The sequence below is a fragment of the Lathyrus oleraceus genome, chromosome 4 (genome assembly GCF_024323335.1).
Source record: "Lathyrus oleraceus cultivar Zhongwan6 chromosome 4, CAAS_Psat_ZW6_1.0, whole genome shotgun sequence".
Taxonomy (NCBI): Eukaryota; Viridiplantae; Streptophyta; class Magnoliopsida; order Fabales; family Fabaceae; genus Lathyrus; species Lathyrus oleraceus.
The window spans coordinates 295,045,455-295,068,236 of NC_066582.1; the positions used below are offsets into that span (position 1 = coordinate 295,045,455).

Sequence of the window (22,782 nt, forward strand, 5' to 3'; positions counted from 1 at the left end):
TTGGTCGGTCTTAATTCTCCCATTTCCAGTTTCTTACATATGGATAAAGGCATAACGCTAATTCCGGCTCCTAAATCGCATAAGGCTTTGTCGATGACAAATTTTCCTATGTGACAGGGTATAGAGAAACTACCCGGATCCTTGAGTTTAGGGGGCATGTTTTGGATTATAGCGCTACATTCGGCAGGGAGTGTAACGGTTTCGCTATCCTCAAGTTTCCTCTTATTAGAAAGAATTTCTTTTAAGAATTTAGCATATGAGGGCATCTGCGTAATAGCTTCGGTAAACGGAATTGTAACGTTTAATTGTTTAAGGAGATCAACAAATTTTCTAAATTGGCCTACATCTTTGGTTTTAACAAGCCTTTGAGGGTAGGGCATAGGTGGTTTGTAAGGTGGTGGAGGTACATAAGGTTCCTTCTTTTCTAGGGTTTCCTTATTACTCTCTTCCTTTTCCTTAGGTTCACTTTCCTCAGTTGATTTCTTAGGGTTTTGGTTTTCTATCCTTGGGTCAGACGGTCCTTCCACTTCCGTTCCACTTCTTAATATAATTGCATGAGCTTGGCTTCTCGGATTAGGTTGGGGCTGTCCAGGGAATGTACCAGTTGGTGCAGCAGTAGGTGCTTGTTGTTGAGCTACCTGAGATATTTGCGTTTCCAGCATTTTGTTATGGGTAGCCAAGGCATCTACTTTGCTTGCTAGTTGTTTAAGTTGTTCGCCAGTGTGTATGTTCTGGTTTAAGAAATCTTTATTGGTTTGTTGTTGGGATGCTATAAAGTTTTCCATCATGATTTCCAAGTTGGATTTTCTAGGGGTATTATTGTTAGGTATGGATGGATTCGGTTTCTGATATCCCGGAGGTATAGATGGGGCTTGATTTGGAGACTGTCCAGGTGCGTATAAAGCATTATTACTCTTATATGAAAAGTTTGGATGGTTCTTCCAATTTGGGTTATAGGTATTCGAGTAGGGGCTTCCTTGAGCATAGTTTACTTGCTCTGCTTGGATTCCAGTCAAGAGTTGACATTCCGCAGGAGTGTGGCCTTGGATTCCACAAACCTCGCAATTCTGAGTTATAGCAACCACGGCGGCTGGAGGTGATACGTTTAAACTTTCAATTTTCTGGACCAAAGCATCCACTTTTGCATTAACGTGATCAAGGTTACTTATCTCGTACATGCCAGTTTTCGGTTGAGGTTTTTCCACCGTTGTTCGTTCGGTTCCCCACTGATAGTGGTTTTGGGCCATGCTCTCGATAAGCTGGTAAGCATCAGCATAGGGTTTGTTCATTAGTGCACCACCTGCAGCGGCGTCTATTGTTAACCTTGTATTGTATAAGAGACCATTATAAAATGTGTGAATTACTAACCAGTCTTCCAAACCATGGTGTGGGCAAAGTCTCATCATGTCTTTGTATCTTTCCCATGCTTCGAAAAGAGACTCGTTGTCTTTCTGTTTAAATCCGTTTATTTGGGCTCTTAACATAGCTGTTTTGCTTGGCGGAAAATATCGGGCAAGAAAAACTTTCTTCAACTCGTTCCATGTGGTGACTGAGTTGGAAGGAAGTGATTGAAGCCATCTTCTAGCGCTATCTCTTAATGAGAAAGGAAAAAGACGAAGTCGAATTGCCTCTAAAGTGACACCATTAGCTTTAACAGTATCAGCGTATTGGACAAATACGGATAAATGAAGGTTTGGATCTTCGGTAAGATTTCCAGAGAATTGGTTCTGTTGCACAGCCTGCAACAGCGAAGGTTTAAGTTCAAAGTTGTTTGCTTCAATTGCGGGCGGAGCAATACTTGAATGCGGTTCATCTTGCGATGAAGCGGCGTAATCTCTAAGAGCACGAGCTGGTTCTGCCATCTCGGTTAAAGAAGGAAGATCTTTGAGATCAGGAAGGTCTATAGGAGGGAGATTGTTTTCAGCACGATATTCCCGAATTCGTCGTAAGACTCGGAGATATAGTTCGATATCGTTGATTCGTAAATAGAGCGGTTCGCCTTGAGAGCGAGTGCGTGGCATACAAATCAACGAAAGAAAGAATAGAAGAAAAAGAAACCTTAGTCTCTACAGCGTAACGGAAGAGTTACGATATCGATTGAATAGAAATCCCCGGCAACGGCGCCAAAAACTTGATCGCTCGACTGTGTGAGTCGAGAATGGGATACAAACTGCAAGTGCACAGTTCTATCGCGCAGTTTTAAAAGATATCGATCCCACAGGGACTTATGAATCGATATACCGTTATCTAAGGTTACTACGTAAATCTAAGGTGAAAATGTTTGATTGTTTGGGGAAAAACTAAGAGCTAAACTAATATCTAGATTAAATATTAATAAAACGGATATCGGTATGTAGTTCGTCAAAACTAGGGAATCAAGTCTTTGTCGGTTTCTTGGTTTTAAAATGAATCGTTTCGGTTAACTTTATTGGTTAAAGGTTTTATCTCAAACTCTCGCTCTGTTGAATAAATCATGATTTTATATTAATGTAGCTGTCACTTATAATTAAGTCAAAAACCATATTTTGAAAACAATAAAGTTGCAGAAACTCCTTTTAAGAAAATACTGACCGTTTTAAACACCCTTATCTCAAACTCTCGCTCTGTTGACTTAGGTTATATAATCAAATCCAAATGCTTAACTCTCGTCCTCACATTCAATCTTTAAAAATACTTTTTGGAAAAGGTCAGAATTTAATTAACTCTAAAACTTGCTCTCGCCCTGATCTAGAATTAATGCCTAACTTACACTGTCCAGTTAAAATCTCAAACTCTCGCTCTATTGATTTTAACTTCTTTATGTCTTTTACTTTTGTAAAAAATCTTGTTATTAAACCTGTAAGTTGAGACCGTAAAAAGATTGATTTTGATTTTAAGTTTAGATAGACCGACTCAGTCTTGAACCCTTATTCTGCTTACTTTACATACCGATACCTAGGCAAATTAGCCAGACATGCTAAATAAATAAGAATTTATATCATGCATAAACAGACTCATTCCAGGCAGATAATATAGATAAATAATAAAACAAAATATTAAATAATGATTAAAGAACCTGAATGCGTAATACAATAGTCTTGAACACTCCACCACAAGCCGGTAGGATTTGTTCTTGGATTCTTCAATTAAACAGTAAATTAAATCAAGGAAATAAAACTGGAATATAACGTAAGGTTAAATCCGGTATAAAGTTGCACAATAGTTTCCGGTGTAGAAACTATTATGCGAAAAATATCTAAAAGCTAAAACGGGAAAGGTAAATTTGCAAGGGAAAAAGAATGTAAAGCTTGCAAAAGAAATAAATAAAATAAACAATGCTGGAAAAGAAAAATAAGCAAAAGCTAAAACAGAAGGTTGGAAAAGCTTCGGCAGAGTAGACGGCAAAAGAGGGGAGAGAAAAACGGATCCCTTTTAGGTTTCTAATGTAGCTATTAATAGTAGTGCTTCTAACTGCTTTTTGTTTCCCACGAGTCTTCAGCATGGCTAAATACACGGCGTGGGCATAGGACACGAACTCTCTCAACGTCTCTTCAATTCTTCTGAGGGCGTGACTTGCGCCAAAAAGCTAGTGGAATGGTGTGACGCTCGTCACACCATGTGTGACGCTCGTCACAGGGGTGCTTTTAGTGTGACGCTCGTCACAACCCTTGTGACGCCCGTCACAGGAACAACGTGCGCTTTCTTTGGGCTGGGCTTGGTCTTTGATATTTGTTTCCTTTTTACTCCTTTCTACACCTCTTTTTCTTCCCTTTTTCACTTTTGCTTCAAAATGGATACCTGACATAAATAGCAAGGAAATACTGCATAATATCTGATAAAATGAGATAAACTAAAGTGAATGATAATATAATCTAATTGAATTAAGTCTTAAAATGTGATATAATTTCGTGTTATCACCGCAGCATCAGCATTATCAGCTTGGGTAACCGGTGGTGAGAACAGTCTACCACTCCTGGTGAATCGCCCGATCCCACCAACATTGTCCACTGCGGGACCTTCAACTTCGAGTTCGGACTTTTGACCCTCTTCTACCTTCACAGGTCGTTCCACCCCATGATCGTGTGTGTATACACTCCCCCCATAATGCCAAGGAATGGCCCTATCGCTTGTGAAAGGTAAAGGACCAGGGGTTGTGATTGTCATAGCGGCCGGTCGCACTGGTGGCACTGGTTGCGCTTCTGGCACACTGATCTGATTAGTCGGGTAAAAGATGGTGATAGTAGCGACATCATAGTCATACTCGGGAATTTCATTCATTGAAACAAAAACATCCGGAACACCGGAATCAAGTTCAGTTACATCAAGATCAGACACATTGTTTGGTATATCAGCAACAACATTTGAAAAATTAAATACATCAATGGGAAATACACAATCAGCAGGAACAACAACTGTGAATTCTTCAACAGCATCTTCAAATACCTCTTCAACTACCCCTTCAGCAAACTCTTTGGCAGACAAGTCTTCAACTTGGAGGGTACCATTGTCAAGCAAGACCTGGATACCCCGTTGCAGTTTCAAGCAACCCTTCCCCTGTGTAGCGCAATCCAAACAACCCTTCCCACAACCGGGGAAAACATCGGCCTTCAGCAAGCATTCCTTAATTTCCAACAACGGGGTCTTCAACTTCAACACATCCTTAACGGACTTGGCTTCCTCTTCCAGCATATTCACGTTTGCACCACCATGCTGTGGCATGGGATTGTTGACGACATTTGGAGCCGGTGCAAGGCTGATAGCCTTTGAATCAATGAGGTCCTGAACTACGTGCTTAAAAGCTTTGCAGTTCTCGATATTGTGGCCAGGTGTCCCAGAGTGGAAACTACACCTAGCATTGGCATCGTAACCCGCCGGAAGTCTACCAACCGGAGGAGCCAGAGTGCGTAGCTGCACAAGTTGTAGCTGTTGAAGACTAGCAAGCAGTTGAGCGCACGACATTGGAAGAGTGTCGAAACGCCGGTCCATCATCCTCTGCCTCTGTTGATAGGCGGGTCTGTTACCTGGTTGTTGTTGTTGTTGATACTGAGCTGGTTGACGTTGTGGTTGTTGTTGTTGTAGTGGTGTTGCAGCCGGAATGGTCACAGCCGCAACATACGGTCGCTGATGATAGTTTTGAAAATTATTCCTTTGGTTATTCCTATTTTGATATGAAGACACAGAATTCACGCCCCCTTCCCTCTGCTTCTGTCCTCCCATAAATGGCTTCTTTACTCCTGATGAAGATCCACCTCCATTGTGGCTCTTGTAGGTCTTCAGGTAATTTTCTACCCTCTCTCCGGTAGAGACCACATCAGCAAAGTTGGAGGCATTGCACCCCACCAGACGCTCCAGGTAAGGTCCAGGCAACGTATTCATGAACATGTTGGCCATCTCCTTTTCCAACATGGGAGGTTGAACACGGGAAGCTGTCTCCCTCCAGCGTTGAGCGTATTCTCTGAAGCACTCATTGCTTTTAAGAGACAGGTTCTGGAGTTGAGTTCTATCTGGGGCCATGTCTGCATTATACTGGTATTGCTTCACAAAAGCCTCCGCCAAATCCCTCCAGCAACGGATATGGGCTCTATCCAACCTCATATACCATTCCAGGGATGCCCCAGCTAGGCTGTCCTGGAAGAAGTACATAAGTAGCTTCTCGTCATCAGAGTATGCAACCATCTTTCGGAAGTAGGCTTGCACATGGGTCTTCGGGCAAGAGCTACCATTGTACTTGTCAAAGATTGGGACTTTGAACTTCGGTGGGACCCTCACGCCTGGGACCAATCCCAAGTCAGAAACATCTACCCCCAGAGGGTTTTGTCCTTCTACCGCCTTCAGCCTCTCCTCTAATCTCCTGAACATGGGATCCGTGCCATGGCCCATGCCAAAGTCTTCCGGCAGCAAGAACTGATCATCTTGATCATCGTGGATGGGTTGTTGATCGAGGTTGTTATGTGGGATCGGGACAGGCCCCGGTCCATTAACCTCTGCATTTGGAGGATCAGTCACGACCTCTGGTTGAGTAGTTGCGGGATTCCTTTGTATCATTTGTCTAATCTCTTGCTGTCCTTGCGCTACTCCCTGAACCACGTCCATGAACTGGTTCATGCGGACCCTCATCTCAGCGAGTTCTGCTTGTAGACCCTCCATAGCTTTCTGCTGGTTTCTGCGGGTACCGTACCGGTGAATTTCTGAATCAGCTATCCTGCTAATGGAACACCCCACAAAATGAGAACACCGCGACGGTACCTGTTATGCAAGACATGCTATGGATATGCAAATGTAATGACATGTTTATCAATTCCAAAAGGTATTCTAACCCTTTGATTCCAGTCTCTCGTCAGATAAAAAGTGTAAGAAAAACCCCGACCAGAATCAAGAAGAAGATATCAGCCCCTGGGAATAGATAAACATGTGTTGAATGATTTGAATGCAAAATGATGTGATGCAATGCAGTGACGTGGAAATCGGGACTGCTGTATCCGCTTGAACATCTGTCGGGTTGCACTGTTTGAAGAGAAACCCAATGAGGAATATAAAATAAGATCAAAACTCTGCTCCAGAAAACCGGGTTGGTTGGAGGTTAAGGTTTCCTGAATTTAGCCCGCCCCTCACTGGTAGGTTCTAAGAACAGAAGTTTGTCAGCTTTAACCCTTCAGTCGAGAATAATACGTTTACCACTGAAGGTTTGGCATTATTACGGGATAAAAGACCTCTGTTGACTCCCCTCAACAGGATATCCTAAAGCAAGTTCCCAGTCTCGGGGTCCTCGGATTGAGCAGCGAGAATGCGCCCACCAGAGCTAACATAAACGTGTCTCGGAGGAGAGGCCTCGACTGAGTTCTCGGGAAATGGTCACCAGAGTCGACGATTTCTAAAGGAATATTTGTCGTTATGGAACACCCATAGGACAGAATATATCCAACAGAAACCCCGTCTGGAATGTGGATCTCATGAACGACTTAACGTAGCAACATGCCACGCAAGCCTCATGACTATCCACTCTAACACCTATGTGTACACTCAAGCCTGGGTAGTGGGCTTATCTCTCATAGAACAGTCCCAACCCAACAAACAAACAACCCACAGAACCCACATATACAACAAACATATGTACATGAATGCAATAAGGTAAAGTAGGTAAATGCTGAAAATAAATAACTGTACAAAAGAATAAACACCCAACAAACAAGAAACCTACAAAAGCTAGGAGGGACTCGCTTAGGGAAACCGGGTCCCCAGCAGAGTCGCCAGCTGTCGCAACCTGAAAAATACAGTATGCGAAAAAAAACAACCGGCGAGAAAGAAATGACAAAAGAGTCGCCACCGTGCGTTATTTATCCCAAAGGAGGGAAAGGAAACGCTCGAAGTAAACCTGAAGAGAGGAAAGGAAAAGACAAGGTCTCGCAACCAAATCTTGGGTTCGGGAGTCGATTATGCGAAGGGAAGGTATTAGCACCCCTACGCATCCGTAGTACTCTACGGGATCCACTCTTGTTGTTTCTTGTCTAAAGGGTGTGTGTTTATCTAATGTACTATTTACTAAAAGGGTCAAGATAAAAATGACTCGCACGGATGTCGCATCCATTGCATACGTATCTCATCTGAATATGAGAATCAGAGTCTTCGTAGTTCGGGTACCTATGGGTGAAAGAGATGTGTGCTCGCTAAGACATCGCGTCTTATGCCTACGTATCTCATCGAGAATGAGAATCAGAGTTGCCGTAGTTCGGCTACACGCACGCCAAACAAAACACACGCAGGAAATCGACTGCCAATCGCTGGACTTATGTCAGACTCCACACAAACAGGCAAACATGGAAACCGAATGTCAATCGCTGGACTTACATCGGACTCCGAACCAACAAACACACACAGGAAATCAACTGCCAATCCCTGGACTTATGTCAGACTCCTACACACACAAAGGGTTTAACCGGACGCTGAATCGTCAGAAGCAACAACAAAGTTGAACAAACAAGCTAACAGGGAGTCTGGTACTCGAGCCTGCTAGCTGTCAAGCAAACACACACAAAAAAAGGAAAAGAGTGAAAAAGAAAAAGGGTGCCCGGAGAGATCTCGTACGACCTCCTGCCTACGTACCTCATCTGGTATGAGGATCAGAGCAACGTAGTTCCCCTACATAGGGATTGCCATCTGAACATGGACTTACAAAGGAGGACACCAGTTGTGTCAAAGGAGAGTGGGCAATGTGTCCACATCCTAGCAGTAGGTGTCGCAGCTCGCTGAATCGAGTCTTAGGCAGTTACCTCTTTGCAATAGAACGGACTACATGCCACAAGATCGGAAGCGCTCGGAAAGGTCTAGAAGTGGGGGAAGCTCTGCCCTAGAGTTGTCATGCAATATGTATTTAAGTGTTAGGATTTACAAATGGGAATATCTACCTAATGTTAGCATGCAAAGAATATGGGAATTCTACCTATGTTATCATACAAAAGGTTCTATCTAATGGGTGCTATCTAATCGGAACAAGAATTGACGAGTGGAGCAAGGAGAAGTGCTAGGGATAAGGGTAGATGGTGATGCATGAAGCAATCGACTTACAAGGTTGATGGCGATGCATAAAGCAATCGGCTTACAAGGTTGATGGCGATGCATAAAGCAATCGACTTACAAAAGGGTGGATGAATACGTGCTGGTTCTGTTTGGTTTTGAAAAATGATTACTCGACGTTGGATCGAGGTTTTGATCTTGTTTTGAAATGGTTATCGAATGTTCATTTTAATTCTTGTATTAACAGATGAATAAAGAATGAAAGAATAAATATTATACATTTCATGGGAGAGGGATACATTTGTCAAATGGGGGATTCAAAGTATTGGAATAATTAAATCGGGTCCAAACAATAAATAATGCAATGTATGAGTGTAAGTGCAAAGGAACTGTCTCATTGTAAGAAGGCCCAAGAGTAAGCCATGTGAAGAAAATAACACAACAAATCATATCTACAAAACACTTAAAAATTAAATCGAAAAAAAGGTAAAATCGGGATTTGTACGGATGGAAATTGAGGGACACATAAAACCTAAATAATGTGCTCAAAGCCGGTTTGCGCATGTTGACAATAATTGAAATGTCATATGCGATTAATCGAAACGCGGCGAAATACTATCAATATATCGATAAAAATAATCATGGATGAACAACATGGAAATCGTTGAATCCATAAATTAAAATCGATGTTTAACATTAAAATCAACAAGTGTTTTTAAAAAAAGAGAAAAAATAAAAATAAAGGTTTAAAATAATAAAAAGTGGTAATAATAATAAAAAATAGAAAATATGTTAAAAATGAAAAATGTTGCAAACCAAGGATCGAACCCAGAACCTAAGGTTTACCAAAGCACCTCTTTACCAACTCAACCAGGTAGACATCCTTGTTATATAGTTTCAAACACTAATACATAATATAACAATAGACGCACCAAACCTTTTAAATAAACACAAAGTTGAAAACAGTAACTAGCTCATGTTGAAGACAAAGTAACGACGAATCCAAAGCTCAAAGCTCAGTGTTCTTTCCATTTTGAAAATCAAAATCTTAACAGCAAGTTAACATCACAAGCAGCGGTGTTGCTAAATCAAACATAGAGTTCAAAGCATAATCGAAACATGGAAATAAAGCTCGGAAAGGGAACTAACCGGTTGCGGCGAGCTCGACCGACGAATGTGAGTAAGCGTTGGCTTCAATTCTCTCCTTTTCTTTTCTGAATGGTAGCCGCCAATCCTTTTCAAGATTAGGGTTTTTCTCTGTTCTTTGAATCCTCTCACTTTCGCCTCCTTTTTCGCCTCCTCTTTCGTTGTTGTTTTCTCCAATTTTTCGTTGTTCAAAATCCCCCCTTACTGATTCACCTTTTTTCTATTTATGCCTCCTGATTTAGGGTTTCAATTTGGTATCTTGGATTCAAAAGAGGCGTTCCTGCAAAGCACTTTCTTTGTGCTCAGTATCGGATTGGCTTGTTTAATGCTAAAACCGAAAACGGTATTCTGAACCCACTATTTCTTCTTCATTTTTGTCTCTATGCCAAATTGGGATATTTTCTTGAATTACTGCTTTTGCTAATTACCTTATTCTTTTTACTGCAGTGACTTTTTTTTGTCAGAAAACTCAGTTGGTTTGTGAATGAGGACTCAAAAGGTTGATGGTTCTTTGGCTGTAGCAGGTAACCTTAGAGCTAGGATTAAACCAATTGAATTAGATGCAACCTATTGAACTGGTCATAGCCATTACAAGCTTAACATGTACATCCTTTCCTTTGATTAATTCTCATGACTCCACTAATTATTCATGCTCTTTTTCCACTGCAGACTTTGATGTCCACTGAATCCACTTCATGGGACAAATTGTTCATGGCCTGTGATGCGCTTGGTTGGGAGATTCAATGGCTTTGGAGGTTTGGCTTGGCTTCAATTTGCTTCTGCAACAGGGTTTCAAAACAGGTTCAACAACATGATTTCCACTGATGATGGATTGCATTTGCCAATTTATTTCATGTTTCTTTGGACTGAACAACTTGACTGCTTTCATTAAGAACCTCATTGTAGCTGTTATGCCTTGGCTTGATGATGAACATGGATGCTGCAGGATGATGCTTGCAAAACATTTCATGAGTTCTGGTTTGAGGAGCCTTCTGCTTCACAAACTCAGGTCTTTGAAGATGGTAGTACTGTTCCACTAGAGGTGGCTAAGAAAACTGAGCAAATCGTTGAAATGCTGAAGAGATTGCCAAATAATCAGCTTCTTGTAACTATAATAAAGCGCAACTTGACTCTTGATTTTTTTTACCGCAATCTGCAAAAGCAATTAGGGTCAACCCATCGTCCCTTGTAACAGTGCATAAGCGTTGCGAGTTGATGTGCAAATGCTTGCTGGAGAAGATTTTGCAGGTGGATAAAATGAACAATAATGAAATGGAGAAGCATGCACTACCACATGTGCTAGTCTTGCATGCATTTTGTCTTGTGGACCTAACTCTCTGTGCACCAGCTTCTAACCCTTCCCAGTATGTCATTACTTTGCAGCCATATCTGAAGACTCAGGTTGACAATAGCATGGTCGCACAACTACTTGAGAGTATAACATTTATAATTGATGCTGTGTTGCCATTGCTGCGTAAGTTACCTCTCAGTATTGTGGATGAACTTGAACAAGATTTGAAGCAGATGATTCTTCGACGCTCTTTCTTGACAGTTGTCCATGCTTGTATCAAATGCCTTCGCAGTATGAGTAAGATTGCTGGAAAGGGGGCAGATGTAATTGAGCATCTTATCCAGGTCTTCTTCAAATGTTTGGATACCCAGGCAATTGTAAACAAACAGCAAGTTGGGCGATCTCTCTTCTGTATCGGCTTACTTATTCGTTATGGCAAATGTTTGCTAGCAAGCTCTGGTAATAAACTTGTTGATGTCAGAAGGAGCCTCAGCTTGTTTATGAAGTATCTTGCCGTGGATGATTATTCTCTTAAGGTTAGATCATTGTAGGCACTAGGATATGTTCTAATTGCTAGGCCTGAATTTATGTTAGAACATGACATTGGAAAGATACTGGAGGAAACACTGTCTTCTCATGCTGATGCTCGGCTTAAGATTCAAGCATTGCAAAACATGTTCGAGTATCTTCTTGACGCTGAAAGCAAAATGGAAGCAGAAGTTGATGATAATGTACCTGGTCACTCGGTCAGAGCTGGGCAGAGTGTACCTGTTGCTGCCGGGGCTGGAGATACAAACATATGTGGGGGTATTGTTCAGTTGTACTGGGACAATATTTTGGGCCGATGTTTGGATTGTGATGAACAAGTTCGACAATCAGCCTTGAAGATTGTTGAAATTGTGCTGCGCCAAGGTCTTGTTCATCCCATCACCTGTATTCCATATCTTATAGCACTTGAAACAGATCCTCTGGAGTTAAATTCAAAATTGGCTCATCATCTCCTAATGAATATGAATGAGAAGTATCCTGCATTTTTTGAAAGCCGCTTGGGTGATGGACTTCAAATGTCCTTTATGTTCATGCAAGCTATTTGTGTTATTCCTGATGAAAATGTTAACCACAAGACCCCATCTAAGATCCCTGTTTCTGGAAAAGGGAAACCTGAGTCTGACTCAATCACACAATCAAGAGTTGGGGTTTCTCGAATATACAAGATCGTCCGAGGGAACCGGATGTTGAGGAATGAATTTATGTCCTCAATAGTGCGAAAATTTGATAATCCAAAATGGAACAAATTTGTAATAGCTCTCTTAACGTACTGCACAGAGGTTCTTGCCTTGCTCCCATTCATTGCACCTGATGAACCACTTTATTTAATCTATGCTATCAATAGAGTAGTTCAGGTTAGGGCTGGTCAACTGGAGGCGAACTTCAAAGCCTGGTGTTCAAGCTTATTACGGAGTGAGGGTGACGTTACACCTCATGGGAATGGAATGCATCAACAAGCGCCAAATGAACCTATTCATTCAACCCAAGTTATGTCAACGGACTTAAATGGTACATTTCAGCAAAGTGTAGATGTTCAGCCCAACCTCGATGACATGAAGAATAGGATGAGGGCCAATAGAAAAGGGTTTTGGGTGACTTTGGTCAATGTTGACCAGAAAGTCAACTGTTGACCAAAGTCAATAATTGGTCAAAATTGTCAAGACTTGTACCTTTTTTTCTTGTGTTGAATCACATGTAATGGTTTACAATGGCATGAAATAGATTGAAATGGATTAACAAATGGTTTGAAGTTGGTTTCCAAATTGTTTTGTCTTATGACTTGAATGTTTGACTTTTGAAAAATAACTTGACTGATAATGCACATGAACAAGGCCATGAAATGAGACCATAAGGTCAGGGTTTTGACATAGTATCCATGAACCAATAACATGACTAGCAAGTGGCTTGAAACACAAGAAGCTTGGTTGTTCAGATGACCAAGACCATATGTGCATTAACAATCACATGAACAACACCATGACTTTGGACCAAGACCAATCCTCATATAAGACCAAAGTAAGGTTAGGCCAAGCATGCTAAACAAAAATAAAAAACATAAAAAATTCAGGACCAAAATCGGGGTATGACACAATGTACGCGTGATGACCAATTTTACTTTTGTATCAAATCATTTACAATGTTATTATTTACTTTCTTTTCAAAATTACTTTAAAAAGTTATTTACATTGTCATTGTCATTTCTGCGTTTCTTTATAAACATTAACATTATATTCAAACGTAAAGAGCATTGTCGAAATGTTTATAAGTGATAAAATTTGAAGAGAATTAAAGCACATGTCCTAGGATCAATCTAGTTGATCTTGCGAGTAACCAAAAACATATAATTTGGAAGACTAGTGCTTGTTTACCAATTTCGACTATAAACAAATTGACCCACTCGGTGGAACCAGTGCTTGAATCTCTGAAGTATTTAAAAATTCTTCATTTATTATTTCTCTAACTTCATTGCATGATATTAATAAGTGGTAAACTGGCAACTAATAACGAAGCAATACAAAAAAGGAGATACGCAAGAAGAATGGTGAATCCGGCAAATAATAGTGGAGAAACTACGACTGTAGTATCTGTGTCCGAAGCAATTCCATCCACGACGAGTACGATGGCCATACCGTTGAGTACTCACAATGGACCAATTTTATATCCTGTGAGGACGCAGGTTCAATAGGTGACCCCTCCTCCAGTAGGATCTAGTTCATTCAAGCCCTATGTGACTGGATTTATGATGCTTTTGAACGGTCGTGAACAGCCATATGGCATGCCAACTTCGATGATGGCAAATTTTCACAATGCAACGTCAACACTCGCTGACCCATTGGTCAAAATGTTCTCTCTATTACAAGAGTCTGGGTAGGTTGTTAATAATATGGGTCGAATTAACCAACCCCTAGGGGTGGAATTTCCTACCTAACAAATGCCCAATTTTACTACAAACTCTACAATAATTTTAAGGCAGAAAATGGATGAAAGTAACCATGAGATGGTCCATATTCTTGCCCAAAAAATGGGAAAAATATTTAATCCCTTGATTTAAAACACCACTCAAACAAACCAACAAATAGCAGCGCAAATGACGCGTATTATAGATTTCTTTGGAGTTCCACAAGCACCTCGACAACTTAGAAGGGAATGGTTATTAGAGAACTAAGGAGAAATCCTTGAAGAGGACCCTACCATTAACCAAATGGGTCAAAATGCATCCCAGATAGACGTGGCTACTCAGGGGGTTGGAGTCGAACCCCCAAGAACGAACAACAAGTGTCGGGGGAAAGGGAACCAAGGGTGGTCATAGTTAACATGAATCAAGACACAAACTAAGTCTTACATCGAGTTCAACACGATGATAGGGCAGGAGATAACAACTTGGCTGCCATGGTAGAAAGGATTATGGCGCAAAACGGGGTAAACATTGGCCTCTACAGGCCTAACTATATCTCCCCATTGTCGGAGTATATTTTGCAAATCGAATTGGCTAGGGGATTGAAAGTCCCGAAATTCATGAAATTCTCTGGTGACACTAGTGAATCTACTGTCGAACATATGGCAAGGTATCTAACCGAGGCAAGGGAAATTACCAATAATGAAAATATGAGAATAAAATACTTCCCCAATTCTCTCACTAATAATTCCTTTACATGGTTCACTACACTCCCAACAAATTCGATTCATGATTGGACTCGCCTAGAAAAATTGTTCCATGAATAATTTTACATGAATAATTTTACTGAGCCAATAGAAGATTATCTCAATAGGTTCTGTTTGCTGAACGCAAGGTGTTTCACACAAGTGCCTAAACACGAGTTAGTCGAAATGGTCGTGGATGGTTTAGATTATTCCATTAGGAAACAATTAGATACACAATACCTGAGGGATATGGTCCAGTTAGCTGATAAAGTTCAACGGGTAGGGCGCCTGAAGGCTGAAAAAGCCAGAGAAAGTAAGAATAATAGGAGAGAAAGGGTGGCATACGTCGAATTAGATGAAGATAATTAAGAGATATATAATGATCCTTTAAGTTTCGAAGAAAGAAAAATCGACCTGACCGAACTAAAACAAGGGCCACCCTATTCGTGCAAGGTACTTTTTCCCTAAAATGGGAAGAATCCGGTCGCACTGGAAAAGAGCAACAAATTCCCTAAGAAAACATATACTTTCGATGTTATCAAATGGGCGAAATCTTTGACTTTCTAGTCAAAGATGGCTAAATAATAGTGCCTCTTGGTGCTAAAATGCCTCCATTAGAACAATGAAAGAAAAGATATTTTTGCAAATATCATAATTTTTTGGGCCATAAAACCCCACAGTTTCTTTTCCGGGATCTTGTGCAGAATGTGATTAGGGATGGGAGATTGAAGTTTGGGACAAAACTAAGTCCCAAATGAAGATAGATTCAGACCCCCTGCAGGTGGTGGACGCCCATTACACTGAGCATGTCATTATCAACATGGTCGAAGCGTCTAAAGGTCATGATGAGAGTGCCACTATGATTGAAGCCGCTGAGGTTTTTGATCAAGAGACCAACATAACTAAGGCTATTAAGGGCCTTATAGTCAAACTACAGAAGCTGAAAACCGCTGATGGCATCACCATAGAAGTTAACATGGTCGAGGTGACCAAAGAGACTAAGATGGAGACTGGCGAGGAAAGAACCTAGCGAAACAAAGAGCAAGCAAAGGTGGATTACCTAAAGAATGATGAAATCTTAGCGGAGTTCCTCCATCGTTTCCAATGACAGAAGTCCGAAGTGATGTTGTGCCCTAGGTGAATTTCCATCTTTGACAAAAAGGTTGCGAAGAACATAGATAGGGTTCGAGTGGCTAATCAAAGAAGAAACTGGAAAGATACTCGTAATTACTATACCTTCGATAAAAGGGGAATCCATCGAAGATAGCAACAATGAGGCCCAAGCCTCCAGGCTAACAAGCCATCTACCTTCAAACCAACGGTTAAAGCTCCCATAAGAAGGTGGATGAAGTCTGCTGAGAAGAAAGAGCGAGGCCAAGAGAAATGAAAGAGTTCTGAAGTAGGTCAATGTCGCAACCTGAAAAATACAGTGTGCGAAAAAACAACCGGCGAAAGAAAATGACAGAAGAGTCGCCACCGTGCGTTATTTATCCCAAAGGAGGGAAAGGAAACGCTCGAAGTAAACCTGAAAAGAGGAAAGGAAAAGACAAGGTCTCGTAACCAAATCTTGGGTTCGGGAGTCGGTTATGCGAAGGGAAGGTATTAGCACCCCTACGCATTCGTAGTACTCTACGGGATCCACTTTTGTAGTTCTTGTCTAAAGGGTGTGAGTTTATCTTGTGCTGTTTACCAAAAAAAGGGGTTAAATGAAAATCACTCGCGCGGATGTCGCATCCACTGCATACGTATCTCATCTGAATATGAGAATCAGAGTCTTCGTAGCTCGGCTGACCTATGGGTTAGGGGGATGTGTGCTCGCTAAGGCATCGCGTCTTATGCCTACGTATCTCATCTGGAATGAGAATCAGAGCAAGCCGTAGTTCGGCTAACTACGGGGTTATGGATTGGGTTTTGGACGAACGACGTTACTATGCAATCTACCGGATGCTCGACCTTTGGAGACTTACTCACCTGTAGTAGAAGGAGTAAACGTGTGTTTAGGAGAAGAAAAATCAATGAAGGGTTAGGGTTTGGGATGCTCATGCAAAAAGGTAGTCCTTGACGAAGGAACCGTGCTACCTGCAGGGATACGAACACATACAAAACAAACATGTATAAAGTAAATGTGCCAACAGGGCAATCAGAATAAATCTCCCAAATGGTATCCCACAAGCAAAGTGGAATATCCAGCGAGCTATCCCTGCAAAAGTCATGTGAGCCTTCACAAAAACTCAACAAAAGGGTTAGTGAAACAAGATAAGGATTAGGAGAAAACATGCTATGACAAACGTAAGTCAGATTAGAGCAAAACAGTGTGGTTTCAGAAACCTCAAACCCTGTGGCATACACTTCAGAAATTAAACGATTAAGCATTCAAGGCATTATTTATACATTCATATATAATACATCACACATTTAGAACATTCAAATTGAAGGCGTAAAATAATGGGAATAAGGCAAACCTGATTGGAGAGCTTGATTGAAATTGAGTTGCACCCGTGAGGTTTACAAAACAATCTTTAGGGTTTACTTAAGCTGAAAGTGTGTGAGTCAGAATGAACCTTTCAGAGTTGCCTGGAGGTTGCTCTGAACTCTGTTAGCTTTTCTCTCACTATCTTTTTCCCCAGGGTTCTTCTCTCACTATCTTTTTTCTAGACAGGGTAATAGGAATAGAATATTTTGCTTTTGTTTCACTGAAACTCTGAATTTATAACCTGATTTTTGTGGACCTGTGGGCTCAAATAAGAGAGGTCCAAGTCCAAGATTTTTTCTTTTCTTTATTTATTTATTTATTTATTTTCGTTTTCCGTTCTTTTTTTTTTATTCGTTTTTTTTCAAAACACGTGGGCTTCGCCTGGCGAGCATGATAGCTCATGAACAAACCTTTGCTCCTTCAAGATTAACATTTTGACTGACGAATAGACCCCTGTTGGAAGTATCTCAAGTCTTTCCCTTGTGTTGACTGATCATCTAAATAGAGCCCACAAAGTATCCTGGATGATGTTCAAGCTTCTTAGATCCGATTCCGATTGCCATGATGAAATGCAAATGCTGAATGACCAAAAAATGAATGCATGCATGAGGTGTAAAGCGTATGCTTCCAGGAAAAATGAAGGGTAAATTTTGGGGTATTACAGCTGCCCCTATTCAATTAACTGGAGACCTGGAAAGAACATAGCAGCGGCTTTCGTGCTTTCGAGGTATCAAGGGATTGAATACAATAAAAGCCCGAAAATTTGCACTGAAGTGAAGTGAAGTAACAATGCCTGTCAGAATCGGCAAAGAGGTGGTCTTGAAAGAAGAATCTGTCTGGTACGGTAAGAGTCAGTCTGAATACCGAAAAAGAATGTTAACTTGGATACCAAAATAAATGGTAACACAGAAATAACCATGGCCTGAATGTCGCTCATCAGTCTGAATACTGGAAATGACTTCGATCTGAACATCGGAAGATATGAGATCATTAATATCGGTCTGAACACCGAGAGGCTGGCCTGAATGCCACAAGTTGCGTCGACCTGAACGTCGGAAACTTCTTCGATCTGAACATCGGAAAATTGGCCTGAACGCCACAAGTTGCATCGACCTGAACGTCGGAAACTTCTTCGATCTGAACATCGGAAAACTGGCTTGAACGCCACAAGTTGCATCGACCTGAACGTCAGAAACTTCTTCGATCTGAACATCGGAAAACTGGCCTGAACGCCACAAGTTGGATCGATCTGAACGTCGGAAACTTCTTCGATCTGAACATCGGAAAACTAGCCTGAACGCCACTTCGGTCTGAATACCGGAAACTTCATGCCTGTCAGCATCGGCAGAAATAGGGAACGATAATAGAGGCGGCGTATGGGCCAGTGACACTTGCTGGGGATAACAAAGGTAAGTCATGAACAATCTTCAGTCTGAGTACTGGAAACAACTTCTACCTTATCACTTGGGATACCGAGAATGTTTTATGCTTACATGCGTATGTTTGAATTTTTCAACGGCGTAATGCTCCATGAAAATGGAAATGCTACGCGATTTGGGAGGATGCAATGCAATATGATTATACATGCAGGGATGCGAAATGCTGGGTAAAATGCCAAGCTGAGGCAAGGGGATCTGCTGGGGAAATGATCACCATCTTCTGGACCCTGGCAAGGCTGCTGGAGATGCACAGTGCAAAGAATTTTGTGGGGAAATGACCCGCCACACGGTGTTCTAGCAATGACGAAATACCGAGATTCTGACTGGGGAGAGAACGACACTGAAAACCTGCTGTTGGGGAAAGCGATAGTGGTTCTGGCAACCACGATCTGCGAGAGATGACTCAGCAGGGGAAACAAACACTGATACGGTACCAAGGTTCTGCTTCAAGGAAAGAAACCATGGATCTGGCATTGGGATTATCGATCTGGCCTCGAACTCTGAGGAGCAGCCGCTTCTGTTGGGAAGATACAGTCTGGCACTGTCAACTCCGATGGGGGTATATAGTTTGACACTGTCAACTCTACTGGGGAGTGTATAATCTAGAACCACCGCTTAGGGGGAGGTACAGTGGTGAGAACCTGCTGGGGATTGAAGAATCCAATGCTCTGATCAGCTCTGCAGGGATAAGATACCGAATTCGTCTGTTGGGGAAAACATTCCCAATCATCTGCAGGGGATTTTAAGGAAATGCCCCGAGGGTACCTATTATGAATAGACGATCCCAAGCACTTAAAATTTACATCAATTTTAAATGTTTATTAAGCATGTACCTGTAAAGCTCTTATGTGTCATGATGCAATGTTTATCAAAAAATTCGGACGTCATTTTTTTGCAAACAAAACAGTAAAATGAAAATGAAAATGGAGATATACTGAATAACATGATTTTATTGATTGAACGGCCTCTGAATAGGCATTTACATCAGGAAGAAATCCCTGGAAATAGGTAATCGCACAACAGATAAAAACAGACATTAATCTAATGGCAATGTGAAATGGATTTCTATTGGGTTCCAATTCTGCTATGACTTGCTCGTCTTCAAGATCCTCCAGATGATCAGCTTTCTGAAAGAGTGATTGGACTATTTCCTATCCTTCAAAAGTTTCCAGTCATTGACACGAGATGAGATTCAGAACTACTCAGAACGCAGTCATTCGCTTAATCCCTAACTTTTGCCTGGATCGCCCTTTTTGGGTTTTCAATCCACCGGGATACCCATTTTTGCCTAAGTTGCCTTTTCAGGTTTTCAACTTACTGGGTGTACAATCTTTTCACTTTTAATCCCTAATTTTTGCCCGAACCTTTTTCATTTTCTTGGTTCGCCGGGATGCCCATTTTTGTCTGGACTACTCTTTTTATTGTCCAGCGGGTCTATTTCATGTGAAGTATTTTTTAACTGCGTCTGAGTTCACCGGGGAAGTGAAGTTTTCACCATCCATCGTTGCAAGCATTAAGGCCCCACCATCAAAAACCTTGGTGACAATATACGGTCCATCATAGTTAGGAGTCCACTTGCCCCTATGATCTGTCTGAGGAGGAAGGATCCTTTTCAACACCAAATCTCTGACCTGGAAGCATCGAGGACGCACTTTCTGATCAAAGGCTCTCTTCATCCGACTTTGATACAACTGCCCATGACAAATGGCTGCCATTCGCTTCTCTTTGATAAGACTCAACTCATTGAGCCTTGTTCGAATCCATTCAGCTTCGTCTAACTTGACATCCAACAGGACTCTTAAAGAAGGAATCTCCACTTCAACAGGTAGGACTGCTTCCATACCATACACAAGGGAGTAAGGGTTGCCCCGGTCGATGTACGTACTGAAGTACGGTACCCATGCAAGGCGAAGGGTAGCATCTCATGCCAATCTCTGTAAGTAACAACCATCTTCTGCATAATCTTCTTTATGTTCTTATTTGCCGCTTCAACAACACCGTTCATCTTAGGGAGGTAAGGGGAAGAATTGTGATGCTGAATGTTGAAGTTCTGGCACAACTCCTTCATCATTTTGTTGTTGAGATTAGAACCATTATCAGTAATGATTCTTTCGGGAATCCCATAGCGACAAATGATTTCTTTCTTGATGAAACGGGCAACCACATGTCTGGTGACATTCGCAAATGACGCTGCTTCGACCCACTTGGTGAAATAGTCGATGGCAACAAGGATGAAGCAATGCCCATTGGAGGCATACGGCTCAATCTTTCCAATCATATCAATGCCCCACATAGCAAAGGGTCATGGTGAAGACATCACATTCAAAGGATTTGGCGGCACATGCACCTTATCAGCATAAATCTGGCATTTATGGCACTTCCGAGCATATTTGAAACAATCAGATTCCATGGTCATCCAGTAATAACCCGCTCTCAACAATTTCTTAGCCATTGCATGTCCGCCGACATGAGTATCGAAGGAGCCTTCATGAACTTCCTGCATTAACATGTCTGCTTCGTGTCCATCCACGCATCTGAGCAAAACCATGTCGAAGTTCCTCTTATACAGCACATCGTCTTTGTTCAAGAAGAAACTGCCTGCCAATCTTCTCAAAGTCTTTCTATCATTGTTGGATGCCCCTGCAGGGTACTCTTGATTATTCAGAAAGAACTTGATGTCGTGATACCAGGGCTTGTCATCAACTACCCAAGATACAGGCTTCATACTCAGCTTCATTATTGGTGCACTCGAAAGTCAGACGAGCGGTGAAAGGCATGTGGGCACCTTTCGGAGTTGTAATGACAACACCAATTCCACTTCCTCTGGCGTTGATTGCCCCATCAAACATTAAAGTCCACTTTTCATCTGGATCAGGTCCCTCTTCAACAACTGGCTCTTCACAGTCTTTCATCTTGAGGAACATGATGTCTTCATCTGGAAAATCAAACTTCATCGGCTCATAATCTTCAACCGGCTGTTGAGCAAGATAGTCTGACAGAATACTCCCCTTGATGGCTTTCTGGGAAGTATACTGGATGTCGTACTCTGTCAGTACCATTTTCCAACGAGCAACTCTTCCGATGAGAGTTGGCTTCTCAAATATATACTTGACTGGATCCATTTTGGAGATCAGTAAGGTTGTGTGAGACAGCATGTATTGTCTCAATCGCTTAGCAGCCCATGCAAGTGCACAACATGTTTTTTCAAGCATTGAGTATCTCGACTCGTAATCTGTGAATTTCTTACTCAGGTAGTAGATGGCAAGCTCTTTCCTACCTGTCTCGTCGTGTTGATCGAGAACACAACCCATGGAATTGTCTAGTACTGTCAAATACATAATCAGCGGTCTCCCTGGGACCGGAGGCACAAGGATAGGAGGATTCTGCAAATACTCTTTTATCTTCTCGAAAGCCCTTTGACAATCTTCATTCCACCTGATAGCCTGATCTTTCCTCAACAACTTGAATATTGGCTCACACATGGCTGTTAGGTGAGAGATGAACCTTGCAATGTAGTTCAACCTCCCTAAGAAACCACGAACTTGTTTCTTTGTTCTTGGCTCAGGCATTTCCTATATCGCTTTCACTTTGGACGGATCCACCTCAATCCCTTTTTCACTAACAATAAAACCCAAGTAGTTTTCCAGATCTCACCCCAAAAGTACACTTGTTCGGGTTAAGCCTCAGCTTGAATTTCCTCAAACGCTCAAACAATTTCTGCAATTTCACCAAATGTTCTTCTTCTGTCTGAGATTTGGCAATCATATCATCAACATAAACCTCGATTTCATGATGAATCATATCATGGAACAGAGTCACCATCACTCGCTGATATGTTGCTCCGGCATTTTTCAGACCAAACGGCATCACCTTGTAACAGAAGGTGCCCCATGGGGTTATGAATGTTGTCTTCTCCATGTCTTCTGGTGCCATGAAGGAGAATACCGAGAACTGAGCCGTGTTATCCACCAAAACGTCAATGTGAGGTAAGGGGAAATCATCTTTAGGACTAGCCCTGTTCAGATCCCGGTAGTCAACACACATCCGTACCTTTCCATCCTTCTAAGGTACCGGAACAATATTTGCAACCCATGGCGGATAATTTGTGACTGCTAGAAACCCTGCATCCAACTGTTTTTGCACTTCTTCCTTTATCTTGACAGCCATCTCTGGTCTTGTTCTTTTGAGCTTCTGCTTGACTGGAAGGCAACCTTCTTTGAGCGGCAAGCGATGTACCACGATGTCTCTGTCAA

The 22,782-nt window shown here is 41.7% G+C and overlaps 1 non-coding gene and 1 pseudogene across 1 annotated transcript; both read left to right on the top strand.

Moving 5' to 3' along the window:
* Nucleotides 1–1,377: 1,377 nt before the first annotated feature.
* Nucleotides 1,378–1,484, top strand: LOC127077390 (small nucleolar RNA R71). Its single transcript, XR_007787207.1, has one exon. It is a non-coding gene; the product is annotated as a small nucleolar RNA R71 (small nucleolar RNA).
* Nucleotides 1,485–10,573: 9,089 nt separating this feature from the next.
* On the top strand, nt 10,574–12,606 carry LOC127137178 (sister chromatid cohesion protein SCC2-like; annotated as a pseudogene).
* Nucleotides 12,607–22,782: the final 10,176 nt, after the last annotated feature.